Genomic DNA, 6,162 nt, shown 5'->3' on the forward strand with positions numbered 1-6,162 from the left:
GAGAAAATCCGAACAAACCCCAAAAGATGCATGTTTAAACCTAAATCCCTAATCTCATATATATAGAGAATTGGATTTACAAAAGACCATCAAGAGTTAATTCTAGCCGCACAAACAGAGCTGGTCGGCGTCCATTTCTGTCCACAAAATCCAACTTATGATTTGAATTGCATAAAGAATGCAAAGATCTGGAAATATCTGATTTTCTGGAAGACGGAGAATTCGATCGATCGACTTTATTTCGATCGATCGAACTGCCTTGGCCAATTCTTCAACTTGCAGGAAAATGACTAAAGTACTCTTGATGTATTTTCAGGTCTAATTCAAGTGTTTTGAATTAGATTTCAACTAAGACCTGAAAATAAGACATAAAACAAAACTACAACAAAACGTTATATATACAATACGAACTAGGTCTAACAAATGCAATTTAAGGGGTCTTGAATCGAATAATTCAAGACTTATCAGTTATGGTGAGTTGTTTATATGTTGTTAGGGGTGTAAAGCCGGCCGGTTATAACCGATCGGTAACCGATAACAGGGTACCAGTCGATAATCGGTAACCGGCCAACCAATTTTTTACTCAGTTAGAAATAACCAGTAATCGGCCTTACCAAAGCAGTTACCGGTTTTAGAAAATATTGAAATTTGTTATAATCAGTAACCAGGTATGTGTGTGTGTGTATATATATATATATATTTAAAAAACTAAAATAATAAAATTTAGGGTTTTGCACTTTTATTTCAATTACAATTTAGGCCAACATATTGAGCCAAAAAAGGTTGAAATGTTTTTTTAAAGAGCTAAAAAAGTCTAAATTAAGCCAAAAAAGTAGGCCCAATACCCAAATTAGGCCCAAAATATCTCGTTTATTTTATTTTTTATTTTTATTTTTTAATTTGGTTACTGGTCCAGATAACCGGGTACCAACCGGTAACTGTGATGACCCTATTTTTTTTTTTCTTATGAAAATATACAAACGAGTCATCACAGTAGCATGACTACGTGTCACTGAACTAACTCATAGTACACATTCCTTAACATGTACCTGATATATTAGAGTAATAGAATTCAAGCAGTTGAATAGAAAAATCTAACTGCGGAAATCAACATCATAAATACAAACTGTTCATTACACAAAAAAGCTAATTAACGTCTTCTTTTTAAGGCTTATGCATAGATTATACATATAAAAAGAATGGCTATTATCAAAGTGTTATAAGTCACACTGGTCATATACAAAATATACATCAAAAGAGACTATTCAAGTCTGACACCCCTATGACTCAAGCGACAAGCTTTAGTCGTAGTACTCCAAGTAGTTTGCAACGGAGTTATCTTCCGTATCACCACTACCTGCATCCAAAGAAGCTCCATTTATACGGTTGTGGTGATAGCCACATCCTAATAGATGAAAGTGTGAGTTCTCTGCCTCAATAAGAAGTACTGAGGCCTTAGTGGTATAAAACTCACTAAGTAAATAATGCACACAAACATAAATACATGGAAGATTCAATAATGTCATTTTCAAATCATAATCATTTAGTCCACACAACAACACATCATCACGTACAAATCACACCGTTCATCACACTCTAATATAATATAACAGTTTCCAATAGCAATATACCACATATACCATAAGCAATACCCCGAACTCACCAACTCCGTAGCTAGGAGCTACAACCTTAGGCTTACGCATAGAATCCAAGAATATCAACTTGCATGTGCTAGAGCTACGACTCTAGGCTTACCATAATACCGCCCGTAAAGCTACAACCCTCACGGCATACATCTCACGAGTGCTAGAGCTACGACTCTAAACCTACCTCAATACCGCCCGTAAAGCTATGACCTGCAGGGCACACATCTCACGAGTGCTAGAGCTACGACACTAGACTTACCTCAATACTGCCCGTAAAGCTACGACCCGCAGGGCACACATTTTAGCCAAGAGCTACTACCTTCTGGCCTACCAACTCACAAGTGCTAGGAGCTATAACTCTAGACTTATCTTATTACACCTGTAAGGCTATAACCCGCAGGGCACACCACTCAACCAAGAGCTACAACCCTGTGGCCTACCACTTTGCCAGATGCTACAACACTGGACTTACCATCTATCAACTACCGGGTTCTTATAATACCAAAGTATCCACACTATATACATATTATTACACATGTATTCGCAAACATCCTTCTTTCAACAACACCACATTCCACAACACAATCACATTTATAATATAATCTCATGCTACTCAAATCATCCATCCAACATCATATTATTCGAACTCCGAGTAATTTCAAGCATATCAATATAAATTTATTATCACACTTCTCAATTCAGTATTTCTCATCCCAATCACATATACTTTATCAACAATTTCCATAATCAATATATACAACCAAATATCATCTACATCATCTTATCATCGTAAATTCTCCAACCAATATCTCACAACTCAATCACATATATTTTTACCAACAATTCCATAACCATAAATACAATCTAGTATCATCAACATCCATTTATCATCACAATTCTCAATCCAAATATATCACAACTCAATCACATAAATTTTTTTATCAACAATTCTATAACCATAAATACAATTCAATCAATATCATCAACATCCATTTATTATCACAATTCTCAAACCAAATATATCACAACTCAATCACATAAATTTTTTTATCAATAATTCTATAACCATAAATACAATTCAATCAATATCATCAACATCCATTTATCATCACAATTCTCAATCCAAATATATCACAACTCAATCACATATATATTTTTTTTTTATCAACAATTCCATAATCATAAACACAACCAAATATTATCAAAATGTAAATCTAAGTTCCTAGAGTTCCTCAGTGAGTAGAATACTCACCTTAGGCCACGTGTTCACTAATTCCAATGGCTCAAAGTTCAATTTCCAAAGTGCCACTAAAACTTAACATAAAATGCACCTTTTAGTTTCCTATTCATTAATCACACTAAATAGCACTTTGAATCGCTCAAAGGCTATGCCACAATTTACCCATAAAATTCAAAGGTTTCTAAACACGCACCTACAATTATAATATACTAATTCAAACACAATAATATTAACCCATAGGTATTTACTTAGGGTTAATCACATAAAACACCACTTAAATAAAATACCTAAAGTTAGGGTTTAGGGAAAACTTACCCAAAGTTCACCAAACCAAAACCCAAGGTTTGGGTAGCCTTAAGTAACCTCCAAATAGCCAAACACCTAAAGAACAATAGGATTAAACTCACATTTATAAGATTTTACTCAAAAATAAGAATTTAGCAATTTACCACAAAATGATCGGTCAAAACGTAGATCTACACAAGTAAATCACTCTCCCGAAGTCAGATTTGAGTTTAGACTGATAGATTTCCGTGGATTGACGATTTTGTGTGGAAAACTAGAGAAAAATCGTGGAAGAATGGAAGAAATCCGGAGAAAATGAACCAAAAGAGGTTATGTCTCACATTTTAGTCCAGGGCCGTCTGGATGGAATGAGTAAACGTCCAGACGCAAGCACATTTGATGCCGCATGATTTGTGAGGCAGCCGTTTGGACGGAATAAGTATGCGTCCGGACGCCAGACCTGAAACTCCAATTCTAAATTTTTTTAGTGTTTTCTACGCGTCCACTTGCATTTTTTGGACATCTAATTAATTCTTATCGCTTATCCACAAGATTTTACTCTTAAAATGTTATTTAATATTCGAGACATTACAATAATCGTCGATTATTAAATAACCGGTTAACAAGCTATCGCAGCCGGTTGGCCTAAATCGGGTTTTCACCCCAATATGGTGTCATATTTTTACTATATACATATACATGTTAAGGTAATTATAATAATGTATAATTATTAGGGGGCATTACATGTTTTCCGTTGAAATGTGAGATTGAATTCTCCTCAATTTCATGTGATTATAATTTGCTTATTATCATTATGGTACAAGCTTGAACTTTATTCTTTTATGTTTTAGGCAAATGCAATTCTTCATAATTTTCTCAATTAGAAGGGATATCAAAATTGTGAGGAGCATAAAATTGAAAGAACATAACCATTGTTGGCCTTTACTTTTTTGATTTTTTTTTTTAGAGAATTATGTACACAAACAATATAATAATTTTTTAGAAAATTTAAAAGCTAAATTTTTGTGTGGATAACAATCTTTAAGTTTTATATCATCTATTAATTTTTTTCAACATTGAGGCGTATATATTATAAAATGATGAACATGGGTCTCAATATCCAAGATTTAAACATGCATAAGCAAAATTTAAAGTCCCAATCACCCCACACGTAATCGAATAACATAAACAAATCCAAAATAGTACAATCATTGGGTCGATCGTGCCCATGACCATAATTCATACACAAAATCAAGTAAAATTGACTTTACATATACACATTTTTATAATTCAATAGATACATTAATAAAACGAGCAGTAAATCTATGATTTGTTATCCACACAATCCAACTATCCAAGATCTCGCACACCAACCCGTGATGCCATCTTACTTAGCTTGAAATCAAATATAAAACTGATTATGAACCTTTGATTGCCAACTTGAAAATATATAAAATGTTAAGTGTTCTTTACATTGTATTAAAATCTTCATGCTTATATATTGTAGGACAATATCTTCTTCATAAGTGTGTGCATTCATGTCTGTTTGGAGAGATTTAGAGAAGTAGTTGGGAATCTTTTACCAACCTTGGAGCCATCGATTCTACATATATTGTTTTTTTTTTTATTATTTGAACGAAAGATTTGAGTAGTTCATTGATCAAAGGTCACGAATATAAAGCACTTACATCACAAAACATAAAACTCTGCAAAATCATAGCTACATGCTATGAGGTTACAATACATGCAATGAGGTTACAAAGTCATAGATACAAACAAAATTCTCACAATAAAGTGCTATCTATAACTTTCATCTTCCGCTCATCCATGTACAAAAACAGTTAAAGAGCAAATCTGCTCCGAGCAGACTAAATCTAAGAAAGGGTAGCCAAATATTCAAGAAAAATTTATTTAAACCGGCCGTGAGAGAAAACCCATCACACTGAACCATCCAGGCCGTGAGATACAACCCATCATACCTGACTAACCTTCATCCCATAGATCGTTCATGAGGGCAGATATAAAGAGAAGAAAACTCTTATTCAAAGCAAAAACACAACCAACAAATAGCAGTAGTGGCTAGGGAAGAGATGAATGACACATCATGGAGGTAGATGGACCGATGCATAGCGGAGATGTCAAAATTGCTGATCTGGTCAAAGAACACCTACAAACAAAAGAAAAACCAGAATGGGAGGGGGAGGGTAGGAGCAAGGAGTAGAAAGGGAAAGGGAGAGGAGGGAGCAGATCTCATTGATTCTACATATATACATTTAATGATTGTTCATAAGCTTTTCATAGTAGTCTAATAAACATGGTGCAAGACGGTAGCCTTGTTTCGTTTGCATGCCCAAACAAAAAAGTATGCATTTTGACACAATATCAAGACGTTCCTGAATAGGTTGATTAAGATGTATTGGGTTCTCAAAAAGGCAATGAAAAAGATTACGAACAATACAATGCTCTAACATATGCAACTTTAGTATATACTCACATTTTTCAAGTGTGCTTTCAAGGCAACGATGACCATGGCTATTATCAAGTTGGAAGGTATGAAGGCCAATAGGAAGAAAAGTGTGACTAGGAGAGAAAGGGGTAGGGTCATTCCCATGCACTTCGATTATTATGAGGACAATCAACTCTATCATTACCAACATGAGTTTTTTGATATATTTCATAGCCATCAGATTTTTGCTTTCACTCTAGAAAGTCTCTAATTTGGATGTCAAATACATAAATTATATACTGGAATAAATCCTTTAGTAATTATTGTAAGCCAATAGCTTGAAACCCTTGAAAAGACAAATTTATAGTTTATACATTAATTTATTTTTAAAATACTTATTTAAAAAATAGCTGTTTAAGAATTGTAGCTTTTGAAAATATGATAATATTACAGGTAAATAACTTTTCATTGAAGTAATGTCGATCTTTGGCTAGAACCATAAGGCTTTAGAAGAGTTTTTTTACACAATTAATGTATGACACTTA

The 6,162-nt window shown here is 33.8% G+C and overlaps 1 long non-coding RNA gene across 2 annotated transcripts; it reads right to left on the reverse strand.

Annotated features, from left to right (window-relative positions):
- Positions 1-221: 221 nt before the first annotated feature.
- Positions 222-5,950, reverse strand: LOC133852028 (uncharacterized). Of its 2 annotated transcripts, none has more exons than XR_009895884.1 (4): positions 5,666-5,950; positions 3,202-3,267; positions 2,899-2,954; positions 222-355 (listed from the first exon to the last, which is right to left on the reverse strand). It is a non-coding gene; the product is annotated as an uncharacterized LOC133852028 (long non-coding RNA). The 2 variants fall into 2 exon arrangements; XR_009895883.1 differs by lacking the exon at positions 222-355 and adding an exon at positions 1,081-1,357.
- Between the last annotated feature and the right edge of the window lie 212 nt (positions 5,951-6,162).

The sequence above is a fragment of the Alnus glutinosa genome, chromosome 12, assembly GCF_958979055.1.
Source record: "Alnus glutinosa chromosome 12, dhAlnGlut1.1, whole genome shotgun sequence".
NCBI classification, from domain to species: Eukaryota; Viridiplantae; Streptophyta; class Magnoliopsida; order Fagales; family Betulaceae; genus Alnus; species Alnus glutinosa.